Here is a 19,520-nt window from a genome sequence, read left to right on the forward strand (position 1 = left end):
GAGACATTTCCCTGGTTCCCAAGGCCCTTTCTTGCCTCTGCATCCACTAATAGGATGCTCTCCAGACTTTTGAATACAGCCCGGTGGCCACTGCCTGGGCCTCTGGCCACAGGGGGAGGAGGTGGCATCAGACCCACCCCAGGACCTCTGGTAGGACCTTATCACTTGTTATTCCCTCCTCCTCAAAGTGATGGCAGGGAAAATTCTGGATCACTAGTACTCAGGGTATGGGGAGGGAGATTTTCTGAGCATTTGTTAGTTATTTTCTCTTTCTTCTAATTGCTGGGGTACAGGCTGGACCAGGCGTCGCAGGCTCCTTTGCGTGGGCTCCCACTCTGAGGGACAGGCAGCTCCCCGCCTTCCACCAGGTTCCCCTGATGAAAAGGAGGCATGCCTACAGGAGCTGTGCGCGTGCAGGTGCTGGCTGCAGGTTGGGAGCTTCCCTATCCTGGAGTTTGTTCAGCTGGGAGCCACGTGCCTGCAGATGTCCTGGGTGGAGATGGGAAGTCTCTGATTCCCGGACACCTGCGTAGGAATCCAGACCTACCCCAGGCCTGCTGAATCAGCACCTCCATATTGGTGGGGGGCTGCCCAGCAACTGCACATCCACAATGGCCTTTAGTCTTGGGGGCTGGGATTGGCTGGTGGCAGGCTCTCTCCCAGCCCTGGATGTGTGGCTGGCCTGGGCTGGGCAGCGTGGCCGCTGGGCCTGGTCATGTTCAACCTTGAACCGAGCCCAGTGTGGACACGAGGAGCCCCTCCTTGGCCGCTGTGGGGTGCACAGACGTCAGGGGGAGCCACACCTTTCCTGGAGCATGTCTCCCGCGGGGCGCTGGCTGACCCTGCTGGGCCCTCTGCTGGGGCTGGGCTGGCATTGTGCTCCGCCATCTGTCTCTTAAAAACACCATTTCTCTTCAGAGGAAGTGATTTTGCCTTTAACGTCTGGATATTATTGTTGTTTCTTCTAGGGTTCAGCAAGGACCTCCTTCTCTTTCCTCAGCTGCGAGGGCAGTGTCTTGGGGACCGGTAGTCCATGACTGGCTGAGGAGACTGCCCTGGGCCACCTGCCACCATCACTGTGGTTCCCTGTCAGCACCCTGTTGTTCTCAGGTCAGTGGCCTAGGTTTCAGGCCCAGCTCATGCTGGCTGGCTTTGGACTATTCTTCCTCCAGGCCTCAGTTTCCCCAGGTGTGGAATGCATCTGCCTGTGTGTGTTCTCAGGATGGAGATGCCTTGGTCTTCTCTGGGAACCCGGCTTGGCTGGCTCTCCAGCCCCCACTGCCCTCCTCAGAGTCTGGTCCCTGCCATCTGAGCCTGGGTCTACTTGGCTGGAGAGGTTTCAATTCCATGGCTGTGGGGTGAAGTGGGTGGCCCAGCATCAGGGCCCCCAGCGGTCAGGCCTCGTTGGCAACGGCACAATTCAGCACCCTTCTCCAGTGCTTGTGATGTGATCTCTTCCAGGAGGCCTCAGACGGGAACCCGCAAGCCCCCCGGGGTGGGTGAGCCGTCGAGACGCCGTCTATATGTGGTTTAGACGGACAGACCCCCAGGAGTCAGGACCGCTTGGTGGCCTGAGGCTTGAGCAGCTACTCCCTGTGTCACCTCAGCTTTCCTGACTCAAACATTGGGATAATAAAAGCGCCTCCCCCAGGAGCAGTAAGATGTCCTACGCCTCTAGACGCCAGCGTCTGGGTCAGGGCCCAGCTTCTTCCTTATTGGTAGCAGGGCCTTTTGTATTTGGGCTGAAATTTCACAAAATCTATCATTCTTACCCCAGCTTGGTTTGACCCGGAGTGGGCAGTGTGGTGGGGTGCAGAGAGTACAGCTCTCAGGACAAAGCTGACCGCACCCCCAGGCTGGGAGTTTGCTCTGCCCACGTGAGGATCCCCAGGTACTATACACTAGACCCTGTGGCGGGTGCACAAGAAATAGTCACCCAGTGTTTGAACCAATGCCTATATGCTGCTGGTGCCCAAAACAAATGGGTACAAACCAGAAACCAAGAAGACCCCAAACCTTCCCAGGCCTTTCCCTGGGCTTCTGCCTGGCCAGCCCCCACCCACCCTGAACTTGCACACTGATCTTTTCACTTGTGAGGCTTAAATCCAGACAGCCCCATCCTACTCTGCGCTGCCAGGGTATCAGTCAGGGAGACCCAGGGACTCCTGAGAGCAAGGAGCAAGCTGTGCCAGGCCCAGCAGGGAGACGGGATCTGGGCAGGCAGGGATGCAGCAGGCTGAGGCCACTCTGCACACCACGCAGAGGGGAGGGACTTCAGGATCAGTGGGGTGGGGTCGGAGCACCCCCCACACTTCCTGAGTGGCTGCCCCCAGAGGCTTTTGTTTAGGTGTCTCCCTCCCCTCCAGCCCCGCCCAAGGAGGGCAGCTGCGGTGCCCCGTACTTGGAATCAGGCACTCTGTACATGGATAGTGCATGAGGCTTAATAACTGCTGCCTGATCTTCTGAGGACAGATGGTTTTAGTGTCTCAAAATCTCCTGGGTCAAATGACTTTTCAAGCCTTCCGATAGGAACGCTAACCTTCTAACCTTGATGGAGGGGCAAATGCAGGGTTTGACTGAGTGACAACACAGGCAGTTTAGTAAGATGCCGTGCCTGGTACTCGTCCTATGCAGAGGAATCAGCGGCTCCCACGGAAGGAACTTGCTCTGTGAGCAGTGTGGAAATATCATGGGAAGCCAACTGAAGTGGGGAGGTGATACGCGATGAGGGTGGAGGGTTCCTGGGCTGGAGTGCACCAGAACCCTTGTTTGTTGATCCTGTTAGTAGTTCTTATGGTGATCTTCGGATGGATGCACTCAGACAGCAGAGACGCACGAAGGCTTGGCTCCTTCTTGATGAAGTGAAGTGTTGTGGGTGTGTTTCTTTCACTGTGTTGAACAATGGAACACAGTGAACCCTGGGACCTGCTGACAATGACGGGTTACTTCTCTGCACGAGGCAGAGAAGGCATACCTTGGACTCAGGACTGCAGGCACTGCAGGATGGGGAAGGAGAGGGAAGAAGAGGGATGCCTGTAACAGAAACGGCAGCTGCTCACTGGAACACAGTGCTTAAAGCTCATCCTAACATGGCCTTCTGTTCCAAGAAGGGCGGATACCCTGGAAGTCAGTGTCCCCTGCTATGGCCTGGATGTTTGTGTCCCTAAAAAATCCATATGTTGAGTCCTAACCCCAGTGTGATGGTATCAGGAGGTGGGGCCTTTGGGAAGTGATTAAGGCATTAGGGTGGAGGCTTCATGAATGGGATTAGTGCCCTTATGAAAGAGGCCACAGAGAGACCCCTCGCTCCTTCTGCCATTACAGCTAGAAGGTGCTTTCTATCAACCAGAAAGTGGGCCCTCACCACACGCCATCTGCTGGTGTCTGGATCTTGGACTCCCCAGCCTCCAGAGCTGTGAGAAACACATTTTTGTTGTTTCTAAGCCACCCAGTCTATGGCAGTTTGTTGTAGCAACCAAAATGGACTAAGGCAGGACTTAGTCAAGGCAGGATGCAAGCTAGAATCACATGGGAGTGTTATTGCAATGCAGATTCCCAGGTCCTCTCAGAACTCCTGAACTGAAGCCTCTGGGCAAGGGGATGGGACATTACAGCTTTTAGAAGGTTCCCAGGTGACTCTGGGGCCACCAGCCCAGCACAGCCCACAGACGGACGCTTGAGGTCTCTAGCCAGGATGGACGAATGCCCCAGCAGGCTGAACTTGGACAAATATGACATTAGTGGTGTTTGACGATGTCACCTCCACTCCCTCAGCTAGTGACCTTGCTGACTAAAAGTAAAGCTAATGTTAACTGAGCACTTACTATGTGCAAGGTCTCTGCAACCCCCTGAGTTAGGAACTATTATCATTCCCAAAATGCAGATGATGGTATTGAGGTACAGAGATGTTTGATTAACCGGTCCAAGGTGCCAGGGATGGAGGGTGGCAAAGCACGTTCAAAGCTGACCTGGCGATCCAGACCCAGCTCCTGCCCCCACTCTGGATTGCCTCTGTAAGTCGGGGTGCCGTGGGGCCTGGGAGGGGCGGGAGCTGCATGGTTTTCTGTGCTCTGCTGTGCCCAGCTGAGCGTCTCTGGACCATTGCTTCCCTCTCCAGGCCCTGGCTCATTATGCCAAGCTGCAGGGCCAGTGAGGGCTGGGGCACACTCCCAGTGGCTGCCCCTCAGCCTGGAGCCGCCCGTTTCCTTTACACCTGGCTTTGTGGAGCCCAGGGAACTAGGCTGATGTCCAGGTAAAGAATTGGGGGCTGGCCGGGCGCGGTGGCTCAAGCCTGTAATCCCAGCACTTTGGGAGGCCGAGACGGGCGGATCACGAGGTCAGGAGATCGAGACCATCCTGGCTAACACGGTGAAACCCCGTCTCTACTAAAAAAAAAAATACAAAAAACTAGCCGGGCGAGGTGGCAGCACCTATAGTCCCAGCTACTCGGGAGGCTGAGGCAGGAGAATGGCGTGAACCCGGGAGGCGGAGCTTGCAGTGAGCCGAGATCCGGCCACTGCACTCCAGCCTGGGCCACAGAGTGAGACTCCGTCTCAAAAAAAAAAAAAAAAAAAAAAAAAAAGAATTGGGGGCTGCCTTGGTTTCCCTTTATAGTGTGGGCTCCCACTTCTGAAGAGTAGAAACACCCTTTCTGCTTTTTCATTTCTTAAAACAAGTTTTTAATTGTTTTATCTGATACTGTGCTTATTGTAATACGTTAGAAAAATCAAAAGTGTAACTGCAGAAAACTCACCCACGATTCTTCCATTCACCGTTAATACTACCAAGATTTTCTTTCCAGTATTTTAAAACTTGCTTTCTTGCTTTTCTTAACTGAGCCATACTTTAAATACAATTTTGCATTCTGATTTTAGTTCAGTGTTATATTGGAAGCACTTCTGCGCACCTTTAAAACAGCTTTTTGTAAACATTTTTCATCATTTCATAATATTCCATCAATATGCAAATTTATTATTTCACCATTTCCCACATCTGGATTGTTTCAGTTTCATGCTATGACAAGAATGCTTGACGAATATTTTAGTGTGTACGTCTTTACCCACGCCTCTGTGGGATTTTGCAGAAGCAATATCAGTGGGTTATAACAAAGGCTCTTGATACAAATTGCCAAATTGCTTCCCTGAAAACTTGTGCTAACTCATCTTCCTGCCCTTGTGAGTTAATATTTGACCTTAAAGGGACGCTAGAAGTCCTCAGTTATGAAATGACCCTCCAAATTAAATTGGGGCAGACAGAACGTGGAGTCAGCCCATCTCTCCGTGAAGGCGGCCCCTGGGGGACCTTCAGCCTCTATTAAGGGAGCACGTGGTCTGTTGGAATAGGAAGAATAAAACTCCTCTTCAGCCAGATTAGGCAGGTCATATTTGGCTGTTAAGCCTGTTATTTGTAATAGATCTCATTTTAAAAGATCCATTGCCAACATAATGTCAGATAATTTTCCATTGAATTGCCTTTTAGATTTTAATATGTTTCTGCTCAGTCACTTTGAGGAGTTGTTTTTTTTTTTTTAAAAATCTTCCTTTTAAAATGTTCCAAGTTTTCCATATCCCCACCCCCTTCCCGTGTCCAGGACAGACTTTTCAATCAACCCAGCATGATTTTCCTGCTAGACCTGGAGACCCCCTCTGAAGCCTTTGCAGTGCTTTACCCCAGGAAGTCATTGCTAATCAAAATAAGCTGGCACGGAAAATGTAAACTCATTTTCTGTCTCCTGTTAACCTCCCCAAATTGCAGCACATCTCACACGATGCTGTAAACGGTGGCTCAGTGGTTTCTCCCCGCCCACTAGTGAGTGGGCTTCCTGAGAGGACGTGAGTGAGTGGATGACCACTGAGGGAGGTGAGGAGGCTCTGGGTGATATTTTGAGGTGCGGTCTTCCATTGGTCCATATGGGATCTTTCAGCTCCTCCCTCACCAATGACTACATCATCATCTACTCATGCTTAAGCCCAAGATGGCCTGACCTGGGCTTGAGATGCTTGAGATGCTTATAAAGTCCCTATTTTATACCTTTGAGAACCCATTGCCCGTGACTCCTCTCTTCTATATATAGGCTTTGAGCCATTTTCCAAGGAAAAGCTGGGCAGCTATAGGAGCTAAGGGAAGCTTTGAGGACGTGGAGGCAGTGGGCAGGTGACAGGTGGCCTCCTTTCTGCTCCAGCCCACTCTTCATGGTCCATCTCTGTCCCATCGGGGACCCATTGCCATTGGCAGCAGCGAGTCGGGCTCTGGCTGATGGGATCTCCTGAAGCCCAATGGAGTCACTCTGCACAGGCATGCCGTATCCTCATTGCCAAGATCCTCTTCCTATGTGAACTGTGAGCTTCTTGAGAGCAGAAGCCACACCTGATAACCCAGTTTCTTTCCTGGTGTTGACTCTTTGTAAACTGTGATGATGATTCACTTGTTTCCTCATTCAGCAAATAGCTATGGAGCCCCTCCTAAGAGCAAGGCCTGTTCTAGGTGCTTGGGATTCCCGCTCAGAGGAGTGTACATTCTTGCAGGATGGGGAGAAATTAAACAATCACCATGACGCGTTTGTAATTCATGCAGTGTGGTGGAAGGTGATGAAGACGAAGTAAAACAGCCTAAGCAGATTGGAGTGCCGACTGTCATTTTATATAGGGTGACCGAGGTAAGCCTCAATGAGCAGGAGATATTCCAGTGCAGCCTTGAAAGAGCTGGGGGCATTGGCACACACGTGTCTATGGAGAGAATGTTCCAGGCAGAGGAGGCAGCGAGTGCAAGGGCCCTAGGGCAGAGTGGGACACAGTGACGTGGCGAATGGAGGTCACCATGGAGGGACAGGGTCAGAGATGCCTGGGCCCTGCGAGCCTTTGTGAGGACTTGGGCTTTCTCTCTGAGACAGGCAGGAGCCTTGCTGGGATTGGAGGAACAGAGTGGGAAGACAGCTGGGAGGACTATGCTGAGGGCGATGGGAGTGTGAGCTGTGAGGGTGATGGTAAGTGGCTGGATCCTGGATGTAGTTTGGAGGGAGAGCCGGCAGAATTTCCAGGTCGTGGGGTCTCAGAGGAGTTAAAGTTGACTCCAAGATATTGAGGTGAGTAATTGGAAGCCCAGGCGCTGGTCATTGAGGGGAATGGCAAGGCCGTGGGAGGCGTGGGTTTTGGACGAGAGGTGGAAGGACCAGCAGCGAGGCTTGGGCATGCAGGGCTGACGGTGCCCACCAGACCTGCAGGAGTGGTCACAGGGGAGCAGGCAGGCTGTGGGCGAGGCTGCGGGATGCACGCAGCCTATGGAAACTCTCTTCTATCTCCTCTGTGTCCTTGGTGAAGCAGGACCATCACTGCTGAGAGTGAGGATGGGGAGAGATGGGCAGGTGAGACTCAACCTCAACCATCTGTCCGTGTGGATGAAGGCAGGCACCGTGGAGCTTCAGGGGCTCGGGGGAAGCCCACTGCCATGAACTGAGCGGGTGGCCAGTTGCTGGGGTTTGCCTGTCTTTGGCTGTGTGTATTTGGCTGTTGCGCAGGTACTGCAGGGGCATGGGGGGAGCTGGGCTTCATGTGCACTGGGCTTTGGTCTCTTGTGTAGGGCAATGTGCAAGGAGGGCCTAAGGTGGCCTCCTTGCAGTTCATTCCCCATGGAGCAGCCGAAGGAATATTTTAAAAATGTACATCAGATGATGACATTCTCTTGTGAAAAACCACTCCAAATCTTCCCATTTCTCTTAGAAAAACATTCAACAGCCAGAGGATGGCCAACAGGGCCCTGCAGGGCTCAGCCCTCACTACCCCCCAACCCCGTTTTCTACCAGACTGTCCTCTCTCACTGCACTCCAGCCATACTGACAGGACCCAGGACCTTTGCATGCATTGTCCTTTCGTCTGGAACAGCCTAGACCCTGCAAGATCTCCCTCAGAGAGGCCCACTCTCTGAAACAGTCCTGAGACTATCTATCGCCTTCCTCGATTGTGTTTTTCCCCATAGTGGTTATCACTTCCTGTTACTATATTATGTATTTATCTATGGTCTCTCTTCCACAATAGAATAGAGGCTCTGTTGGGGCAAGCACCGCTCCCTGTGTCCTGAGGCTTCAACCCATAGCATGCTGCCAATACATGAATCACTTGATAAAAGCCACAAAAATTATCTGCATATGAGTTTAAAGGAAGAAGACTTTAACATCTGAAGGTCAAAGACCTGAATAATAAAAAGCATATCATATTGGATGCAAGACTTTTTTTTTTTTTTTTTTTTGAGACGGAGTGTCACTCTTGTTGCCCAGGCTAGAGTGCAATGGTGCCATCTCGGCTTACCACACCTCTGCCTCCTGGGCTCAAGCGATTCTCCTGCCTCAGCCTCCTGAGTAGCTGAGACTACAGGCATGCGCCACCACACCCGGCTAATTTTGTATTTTTAGTAGAGACAGGGTTTCTCCATGTTGGTCAGGCTGGTCTGGAACTCCCGACCTCAGGTGATTTCGCCTGCCTTGACCTCCCAAAGTGCTGGGATTATAGGCGTGAGCCACTGCGCCCGGCCGGAAGACTCTTACAATGAAGACATCAGGTCTCTCTCTATGAATCTATGACTCCAATGCAATCCCAAGGTTCTAATGAACGTCATTCTAAAGTTCTGAGCTAATTCTAAAGTTCACTTTGGGACGGGAGGGAACATGTAAAAACAGCCAGAAAATGTCTTAAAAGGAATATAATAAGGGAGAACTAACCCTACTCTACAAATAGAAAGGTTACAGTAGTTAGAAGTGTGTGTCTGGCACAAGGATAAACAAAAAAAAAGAACATAAATAAATGTCTGGAAAAGAATCCAAGTATATATAAAAATATAGGGCTTGAAGTAGGTGGCGTATCAAACCCATGGAAGAAGAGACTTATTCAACTCAGTGGCCATGCAGAAAAATAAAATAAACAAATAAATAAGTAAACCTGGATCCCTAGCTCACCTCAAAACCAAAGCATGTTACATATGGATCAGACCTTTAGTGCAAAAAAAAAAAAAAAAAAAAAAAAAACCAACCAAAAAAACCCTCTCTAAAAACATGAAAAGAAACACCTGATGCCTAAAAATTTAACTTTACATTGAGGAAGGGCTTTTAAAGCAAGACACAAAATCCAGAAGCTTTAAAGGTTTGACCATCTCCACTACAAAATAAAGTTTTGAAACCCCGCTCAAGCAAATAGTTTAAACATCAAACAAAATAATAAAAGATCAAAATTTGAAGGAACGACTGCAGTACTACGATGAATAAAGGGATAATTTACTTGATAATAGGAAACAAATCAAAATCCTAACAGGAAAAGAGACAAACATGTAGAGTCAGGTCACAGAAAAGGCAACACAAATAGCCAGTAAATGTGTGAAAAGTTATTCTACCTCATTCACTAATCTAAAAAATGCAAATTAAAACAAGTGTATCGGAGTTTTAATCTATCAGGTTAGGAAAGGCAAAACTTTGATGATGTGTAGCATTTTTAGTGTGTGGGAGAAAAGTACTTATATTCTACCATTGGGAGGACATTTGGCGCAAATTCTGGGTAAAGCAATTTGGCTGATCTAAAATCTAAAATGCACAGAACATTTCAATCAGTGATTCATTTCCTGGGAATTTACTCTACAGGTATGCCATTGGGAAGAAAAACTCATTTATCGGGATGTTCCCTGCAGAATTTGTGTGGTAGCCCAAGACCAAAAAAGCCTAATTATCCATCAAGAGAGGAACTGTTAATTAAATTAAATCACAGTATTCCTACACAACAGAATGTTGTATAGCCATGGGAAAAAAGATGAGTCAGCTCCAAATATGGCGATATGAACAATCTCCAAGATAGGCTGATAAGGAAGTCAAAGGGCCCAAACTATACACAACATGCTCTCTCCTTGAAAAACTGGCAGGATGGTAGTTTCTTGTGCATATGCTTGCATGAACACAACTCTGCAGGAACCTCTGGACAGAGCCAAACGTCTGTGCGTTAAGAGTGGCCTCTGGTGGGGTCTGGGGGACGGTGGGTCTGGGGTGGGAGTGACCTAATATTAACTTGGAGACCAAGCTCCTCTGAGGGTGGACCAGACATTTTCAAATCCAACACAACTAAGGAGGCTGTAAAGAAGCCGGGTCTTCCCCCATGAGCCCCTACGCTTCATGCCACCACCAGGCCACCAGCCCAGGGCATTGTCTTGAAATGTCTGCTTGTTTGCAGTCAGAAACCCAGTAGGCCAGGAAGACCTTTGGCTCTGCATGGGGGAAGAAGACAGGAAGCAGAGGGAAGAACATTCTAGAACATTCTAGGCCCAGAGGCAGAAATGTAGAGAAGGATTTTGCCTCTGCTGTTTGCTGGGATCCTGAGTGGTGAGGAGGGGGTGCAGAACACAGGGAACTCCGCTATGGACACTGGTGACACTGCCTTGGTCCCTCTGTGGCAGGCTGTTGCCTACACCAGGGGCCAGGGGAGGAGCACGTCCTCCATTTGGCAGCTTGTGCTGGGCACTGTTCCCTTCACAGGGCGATAGAGGAAATTAGCTTCAGCCCCTTGCAGCAAGGAGCTCACGGTTTGGCAGTGAGAACGCTACAGCGTGGGATGGGCCCGGGCTGGGAGCTCCTCCAAGGCTGGAGCTGGATCTCCCTTGACTAAATTAACTAACAACAAAGGAATGAATGAGCTAGCCAGCCCAGGGAGCTTTGGAGTACCAAGCGGGGGTGTGGAGTCTCACCCGGAGTGGGACCTCAGGCCAGGCCAGAATGACTTCCTGGAGCAAGAGCTGTGGAAGCTGAGTCAGAGGGGCCGACAACAGGAATTCTCTCTTGAAGCTGATCCCGCTGCCCTGTGACGGGGGCCCAGCCTGCTCCAGCAGACACTGGGCCCCTGAAAGACCACTCAGCCACCCGCCTCCTTATGTCATGGAAAGTGCAGAAAGCACAGTGACTATCTGCCCTGCAACAGACATTTTTTTTTTTTTTTCTTTGAGATGAGTCTCACTCTGTCACCTGAGCTGGAGGGCTGGAGTGCAGTGGCATAATCTTGGCTCACTGCAACCTCTGCCTTCCAGGTTCAAGTGATTCTCCTGCCTCAGACTTCTGAGTAGGTGGGACTACAGGAGGGTGTTACCACACCGGCTGATTTTTGTATTTTTAGTAGAGATGGGGTTTTGCCATGTTGGCCAGGCTGGTCTCGAACTCCTGACCTCAGGTGACCCACCTGCCTTGACCTCCCAAAGTGCTGGGAGTACAGACCTGAGCCACCACACCCGGCTGGACATCTTTCTGAATACAATTGGCCTTCCCTGTTTGCTATTTCTTAGCGCCACCATGCATGGGTGTTTTAAGTGCTTTCTCACTTAGCAGTGATCTGACAAGAAACAAGCCGGCTCATTCTCATGACACACATGGATCTCACTGTGCCCCCCACCCAGAGCCGCTGGCTTGAGAGAACTTGAGAAGGCCCGTCAAGCCTTGGGAACAGCACTAGCTAAGGGTCTGGAGTCCTGCCTTCAGGATCCATGTATGGCTTGAACATGACCATGATTGGATGCAGTTTCTCCTAGGGCCAGGACACCTGGGTCTGAGAACCAAGAGGTGGCTGCGTGGAGGGCTCCTTTCTGTGATTGCTAAGGCCCTTCTTGCAATGTCTGCTTCTGGTTCCACAGTCATGGTCCCTGCTTGTTTTCATCAAAGTCTTGGTTCCTAAGGAAGAAATATGACAATTGCCTCATGGAAGTTAATTTGTGAATGGCACTGGGCTGCTTTGGATCCATGACGTCACTGTCCAGTGAGCAAAGCAGAGAACTTCCACATTGGCTGGGTGCTTGGACCCGGAGAAGAACGTGTCTGGAACACGGGGTGCCTCTTTGTGCTAGTACATGGTAAAAACGAGTGGAAGGATACAGCAATCCAGTATAGGTCATGGTTTAGCTCCTTTAGGAACGAAGGTTTGGGTCACCCTGCCAGGTAACGAACCATGATCAGCCAAGGTGTGGGCTGTGGTGAGGGACATGAAAAGAAGGTTGTCAAGGCCCACCAGGGCTGTAAGAGCTCTGTGTGAAGTCATCCTTGCTTTATCGTGTATTTGTATATATTTACTCGGTTCTCTCTTATCTCCCTGTCCACTCCTTTCTAATATGAAGCACACGTTACAGGATCTCCAACGGGGGTCATGACTCAGCTGGAAATGAGATGAGTGTTCTCCCGAGGGGGATACCTAGTTGACCGAGGGGGATACCTACCTTCCCTTTTTGAGGAGGGATTGAATTTATACTGATGGCGTGAGGGATGGCTGCATTGTGCAAGACACAGCACACTGCTGCTCTGGCTGTTTGGAGGTTTGGTACAGGTGTAGGGATCTGAGGTGGCAAAGGTGTTGGCTGTGCCAGATTGCCTGTTGGTGACTCGGCTTCACTGCCCCACATTCTTTTCTGCATGGCTGCCGGCGAGGAGCCTGTAACTGCCACTTCCTGTAATCTCCTTCCTCAAGGTCTGGGTAGAGTCAGCCAAGGAGGGGCACTCATATGAGATTTGGAAGATGAAGGAGAAAGGGAAGCCAGTGGCAGCTGATGGCAGCTTTTGAGGATCCCCTGTTTGGTGCTATGAGCAGCTGAGATAATTTCTGGTGGCCTCGTTGACCCTTGCACCCCAGCCTTCCAACAGGTGAAAGCTTTGAATTCCACCTGTTAAAACCATTTCCGTTCACAATGGAGATCTCAAGTGGTTTCCATTTTCCTCACCAAACCCTGCCTGATGCTACTCATTTCAGCTGCTGCAGTGTGCTGGGCCACACACACCCAGACTGTGCACATGGGCTAGATGATATTTAGTGGTAATTTCTAGAAAAGTTGACATAGGCACTGTTACCTGGCCTGTCTGCAGGGCAGATTTCTCCAGGCAGTGTGGAGTTCCGTGTTCTGATCTGTTTGGCAGACCTGTGTGCCCAGTTAAATGAATTTACAGATGATTTGAACTATGTCTAAACTTTCCTCATAAAATCAACAATCACCTTAAAATGTTTCTGCCCGTAAACTGCAGATTAATGATACTACTACTAATGAAAGCAGATGTGATAGGAAGTACTGGAATGGGCATTGTTCTCCTGGGGCGTCTTTGCGTCCACATGATGGTATGGGAACACTGCTGAGCTACTTAGATTTTATGCATTTGCATCACTAATAAATTTTAAAAATATAATTTTTATTTGGGAGGCTGAGGCGAACAGATCACCTGAGGTCAGGAGTTCAAGACCAGCCTGGCCAACATGATGAAACCCCGTCTGTACTAAAAATACAAAAATTAGACAGTGCAGTGGTAGGCACCTATAATCCCAGCCACTCGGGAGGCTGAGGCAGGAGAATTGCTTGAACCTGGAGGGTGGAGGTTGTAGTGAGCCAAGATGGCACCATTGACCTCCAGCCTGAGTGACAGAGTGAGACTTCGTCTCAAAAAAAAAAAAATATATATATATATATATAAATATATATATAATATATTATGTATAATTTAAAATAGATTTTAAAATAAACAGATCTTTAGATAATTGTGCATAGTGTTCATAGTGTTCTATGTTATAGTGTTAGATGTTATCACATATTAATAGAGAAGCCCACAATAATCTCTCATGTATGCATAAGAGCGTGTACCTGTGTGTGCTTTTGCTTGTCCTGGTTGCCTTGAGTGGTGAGTAAGGTGGAGGTGGGAAGAGGTTACTTGGGGAAAGGCTTTTGTTTTCTTTCCATTGTATTTAAAAAATAATAGTTAGCTACATGGATATTATTTTTGAATATCAATTCCATGTTCAGGCACTTTACTGAATTTTCTTAGTTTTCAAATAGTTTTTCAATTGATTCTTCTGGTTCCTCCAGGTATATGAATGATAATAATTTTCCTTTCTTCTTCCCCATTTGTATATCAAACCACCAGACCCAGATTGAATTCTATATCATCAAAGGATATAATTTGAATGCACGTTTAAGCTCTCCAAGAATTTAGAGAGAAAAGGAAAACTTCAGAATTATTTGATGGAGTCAGCACAAAATTCACACCAAAACCAGACAAAAAGAACACAGAAATAAAAACTCATATCAATTAATGCAAAAACTTGAAATGCAATGTTAGCTAATCAAATCTATAAATAAAATTGAGAAACAATGCAATGCAATCAGGAGAGGCTTATTTCAAAAATGCAAAAGTGTTTTACTATTTGGAAATAATTAGTACTAAAAAAAGATTGGGGACCAGGCGTAGTGACTCACCCCTGTAAACCCAGCACTTTGGGAGGCGTAGGTGATCACTTGAGCCCAGGAGTTCAAGACCTGCCTGGGCAACGTGGCAAAACTCTGTCTCTACAAAAAGCACAAAAATTAGCTGGGCATGGTGGCTCACACCTGTAGTCCCAGCTACTCAGGAGTCTGAGGTGGGAGGACTGCTTGAGCCCCAGAGGTCAAGGCTGCAGTGAGCTGAGATCACACCACTGCACTCCAGTGTGGGTGACAGAGTGAGACCTTGTCTCAAAAAACTCCCCCAAACCTAGGAAATAATTTCCCATATTAAGGAGTCCTTAGAGGGGGGAAAAACCCATGACGATCTCCATTAAAGCCAAAATGGTATCTGATAAAAGTGTTTAGTCATACCTAAAACAGGAATAGCTAAATACTTCCTTAACGTATCAGGAGAAACAAACTCAAACAAGATACCAGCTTCCTATTGAATAGGGAAATGCTGAGAATATGCCATTAAAGGCAGAAATAAGGCTATTTCCATTACTGTTTCTATAGTGTATAATAGTATTTCTACTACTATTTCCACCACTATTATTTTAGCTTGTGTGGGAAGGACTAACTAGTACAGCTAGAAAATTTAAAAAGAATGAGATATAAAAGCTGGGATGGAGGGAGCAAAATTATCATTATTTTCAGGTGGCTTAATTGTATACCTGAAAAAAGTAGAATTTAGTGAAAACTTACTGGTAAAACAAGGGGATTCAACAAAAATAATGGAATTGAGATATTTTCCTATGGTAACTTATCTACTATTTTTCTACATTCTACATACTTTTTCTTATATTCGAATTGCATAACTCGTATGTTCCTGAAAAGTAATTCATTTCTTCCAGGTTTTATGTGCATTGCATAGATTTGAGCAAAATATGCTTCTATTATGTTTTACAATTTTTTTTTCTGATTCGATTGGAATGATGTGCTTTGAATTCTCCATTTGCCCCTCTCCAATCTGTTTTTCTCCTTTTTCTGCCCCGTTCTGGGCCCCAAGAGGCTGGTGTTTGTGGCTGTGTCACCTGAGCAACCTTGCTGCTGGCTGGCTTCCAGGTGGGCTCCAGGCAGGATGGGGGAGGGGAGCAGAGGGCAGGAGGAGGGGCTCCTTCCAGATCACCCTGCCTGTCGCTCTGCTGGAATTTCCTGCCCTCACCAGGTTTCTTGCTTCTTCATTCCTAGAGTGGGGAGGGCTTGTGGCCGCTGCTGCTCTCTGGGTGCCTCAGGTTCACTCCCTGGTTCCCTTCACCCTGCCCACCATTCTGTAAGCAGGTCGGCCATCAAGGTTGAGGCCCAGCATTTGTAAATGTCCCATAGATATCGAAAAGCAGGTGGCATTCTGTTCGCCGGGCATAATGTGAGATGTAATTATTCAATTTGTTACATGGACCCCCATCCTTAATCTCTTGTCATTGTAGTTGTTTATAGGATTGATTGGTCATAGGCAGAGGGAGGCGAGTGCAATCTGTTTGCTACTGTTGAATTTCTATTTTCTTTGTATTTACTGTAGTTTTTCCTTTTATAATTTGGTGCCCTATTATTGGGCATATATATTTTCCTGACAGTTGGAACTTCATTGTGTATTACAGTCTTTATCATTCGGAAGCGCTTTTCTCCTTTCCACAGTGCCTTCCCTCGGATTGCCTTGACCGATGACCCCCCATCACAGCCCTGGCTTCACTCTGTCTGGCTTTGCCCAGCCATTCACGTTCAGGTTCTCAGTGACTTTGCTGAAGATGGATCTCTTTGTTTTCAGCAAACAAATTTTTAAAATGTAATCTTTAAAATGTGAGTCTATTCAATCATACTTGTTGATATATCAAGAAAGTCTGGTCTTCTATCATCTTTTTAATATTACGTTATACTGAGGGATTTTTCCCCTAACGTTATTGAGGTATACTTGATAATTAAAAATTGGATGCATTTAAGGCATACAATTTGATGATTTGATGTATGTATACATTGTGAAATATACGCCACAATCAAGCTAGTTAGTATATTCATCACTTCATATAGTTATGCACGTGTGTGTGTGTGTGTGTGTGTGTTACATTTTCTTTGACCGTTCATCCATTGACCAATATTTAGTCGATTCCATATCTTGGTATTGTAAATAATGCTTCAATGAACATGGAAGTCCAGATATCTCTTGAGATACTGATTTCCTTTCCTTTGAATAAATACCCAGAAGTGGGATTGCTGGATGATAAGGTAGTTCTATTTTTAATTTTTTGAAGAATCTCCATACTGTTTTCCACAATGGCTGTACCAATTTTCATTCTCACCAACAATGTAGAAGGGTTTCCTTTTCTCCAAACCCTTGCCAACACTTATTGTCTTTTTTTTTTCAGTAGCCAATATTCTGAATGTTTGTATGTTTAAGATTGCCCATTGCTGAACGTGACTTACTAGGAAGTTTTTGGTCATAGCTTACTTCTGTGAATTTCAAAAACCGATTTCTGTGGTTTTCTGGAATCTGGTGGTATTAGGAGAAACCTAAAGGCAGCCTGATTTCTCTCTAGGTAAGGAACTTTTTTGTGTGTGTGTGTGGGGGTGGAGTGGGGGGCCTGGATGCCTAAAGAATTTCTTCTTTGTCCTAGCAAATGATTTGATGTTGATTTTCCTGTATCATTATCTTCTGAAATATGTGTGTCCATTCAACTTTAGTTATAAATTCTTCCTTTTTTTCAGTAATTTTTTTTCTCATTTGCATTGGATATTTTAATTTCCATTTGGTAGGTTCCCTCATTTAGGGATACCATTTATCCATAAGTTGGATACTAGTTGTTTGCTTTTCATGTCCGCTGATATCTGTTTAATTACTTTAATCATGTTATCTTTTCATTCTGCATTAATTTTGATTATATTCAGTATTTCCTCTATGCCAGAAACTTGGTAATCAGTCATGTCTTTTCTCTTCTGTTTCTAATTTACTTATTAGTTCTGTAAAGGCTCTTTGTTTCCTTAGCTCCTTCATCTCCCCTTGTTATGTCATTCTACCATTTTAATCATCTTTAAAATCTGTAAATCTGCCATAGTGTACAGAGCCCTTCCACATTTATCTCATGTAATCCTTATGACAATTTTAAAGAATAGATATTATCTTCTTGCCTCAGTATTTTACTATAGAAACTTTTCACATACAGGAAAGATGACAGAATTTTACAGTGAACTCCCATCTTCTTAACACCTAAATTCTACAACCAATATTTTATTACACTTGCTTTACTATTTCTCTTTCTTTCTAAATCTTTCTTTCCATTCTTCAATCCCTTGCATTTCAAAGTTGCAGACATCAGTATGCTTCCTCCAGATACGCTAGCAGAATCATCTGTTTTTGAGTTCTTTCATTGCCTTTCTGTTCTGTGGAAGATTTTCTTTAACATGAAGCACTCTTGGAATTTTCTACCATTTTTTTGTTCCTTCCCTCTCCATGCAAGGGTTGATTATTCATCTTTTTTTTTCTTTCCTAGAATGTTTTAATGTTTTATCTATTTATTTTTGTGATCTTATATGAGTTGACTTCAAAAAGTTGGGAGAAAGATAGAACTAAAAGATTAAAATATATAAAATTTATTTCTCAACGTGAGTTTCATCAAGTTCAAGGCATTTTTGTAAGTGATGATACCAGCTATTTAGTTAATCGGTAAAGAACTGAGGATCCTGGGAATTTAACCATATCAGTACAGACTTTTTTACATTGTTAACTGAAGAAAAATGGGTGCCTTTAAATAAATTTTCAGGTTAGGAAGCAAAAAGCAGACAGACGAAGTCAAATCAGGACTACAAAGTGGCTGCCTAGTGATTTCCCACTGAAACACTCACAAAATTGCCATTGTTGGATGAGAAGAATGAACAAGAGCATTGTTGTGGTGGAGGACTCTCTCATGAAGCTTTCCCAGGTGTTTTTCTGCTAAAGCTTTGGCTTTCTCAAAACACTCTCGTAATAAGCAGATGTTATTGTTATTTGGCTTTCTACAAGTCAACATGCAAAATGCCTCGAGCATCCTAAAGAACTGTTTCCAAGTTCTTTGCTCTTGACAAGTCCACTTTGGCTTTGACTGGACCCTTTCCACTTCTTGGTAGCCACTGTTTTGATTGTGTTTTGTCTTCAGGATCATACTGGCAGAGCCATATTTCATCTGTTGCAATTCTTAGAAGAAACGCTTCAGGATCTCGATCCCACTTGTTTAAGATTTCCGTTGGCAACCCTGCTCTTGTCTGCAGCTGATCTTGGTGCAACAGTTTTGGCATCCATTAAGTGGAAAGTTTGCTCAACCTTCAGTTTTCAGTTAGAATTGTGAACTGATTGAGAGGTCTATGGTGTTGGCTATCTGAGCTGTTAATCACCAGCCCTCTTCAATTAGGGCACAAACAAGATTAACTTTTTCCTGGCATGTCGATGTAGATGGTCTGGTGCTGTGGGCTTCATCTTCAGCATCATCTCATTCCTTCTTAAAAAGAGTTATTGATTTGTGAACTGCTGATTCCTTTGGAGCATTGTCCTCATAAGCTTTTCCTAAAGCTTCCATGATTTTGTTATTCTTCCACCCAAGTTTCACTGGAAATTTGCTGTTTGTTCTTGCTTCAATTTTAGCAGATTCATATTGCTCTGATGGAGACTCTTGAAATTGTTGTCTTATCTTTCCTAGTTCCCCAAACTAGATTCTGTTCAGACATGTTATAACAAGTTAGTACAAGTTTATTTTGGCACAAAAGAATTTGAAATCCCTGCATAGTTTTTTTTTTTTTTTAAATAATACACATTGTCCATCAACTTTTTGAGGACCCCTCCATAGCTATGCCATCTCTTTTCATTTTAATGTACGTAGCTCCATCAAGGCCTCCCATTGGTTGGCTGGGCACGGTGGCTTACACCTGTAATCCCAGCACTTTGGGAGGCTGAGATGGGTGGATCACCTGAGGTCAGGTGTTTGAGACCAGCCTGGCCAACAGGGTGAAACTTCATCTCTACTAAAAAATATAAAAATTAGCTAGGCGTTGTGGTGGGTGCCTGTAATCCCAGCTACTTGGGAGGCTGAGGCAGGAGAATCACTTGAACCCGGGAGGTGGAGGTTGCAGTGAACCGAGATCGTGCCGCTGCATTCCAGCTTGGGCGACAGAGTGAGACTCCTCACACACACGCAAAAAGACTTCCCATTGGTTTCAACATGGTGTGGGAAATGCCTCCTGGCTTCGCTTTGCATCTTATTGGATGTTATTTTTTCTTCCCCTCAGAGTTTCACTTTGAGGGCTAGGCATGTCATGGT

At 46.3% G+C, this 19,520-nt stretch overlaps 1 long non-coding RNA gene across 1 annotated transcript in view; it reads left to right on the forward strand.

Annotated features, from left to right (window-relative positions):
- Positions 1-900: 900 nt before the first annotated feature.
- Positions 901-19,520, forward strand: part of LOC126932101 (uncharacterized) — a 42,679-nt gene continuing 24,059 nt past the window's right edge. Inside the window, exon 1 of the long non-coding RNA XR_007718112.1 lies at positions 901-1,110. This is a non-coding gene — a long non-coding RNA (uncharacterized LOC126932101). The remainder of the gene's footprint in view (positions 1,111-19,520) is intronic.

The sequence above is a fragment of the Macaca thibetana genome, chromosome 12 (genome assembly GCF_024542745.1).
Source record: "Macaca thibetana thibetana isolate TM-01 chromosome 12, ASM2454274v1, whole genome shotgun sequence".
Classification (NCBI taxonomy): Eukaryota; Metazoa; Chordata; class Mammalia; order Primates; family Cercopithecidae; genus Macaca; species Macaca thibetana.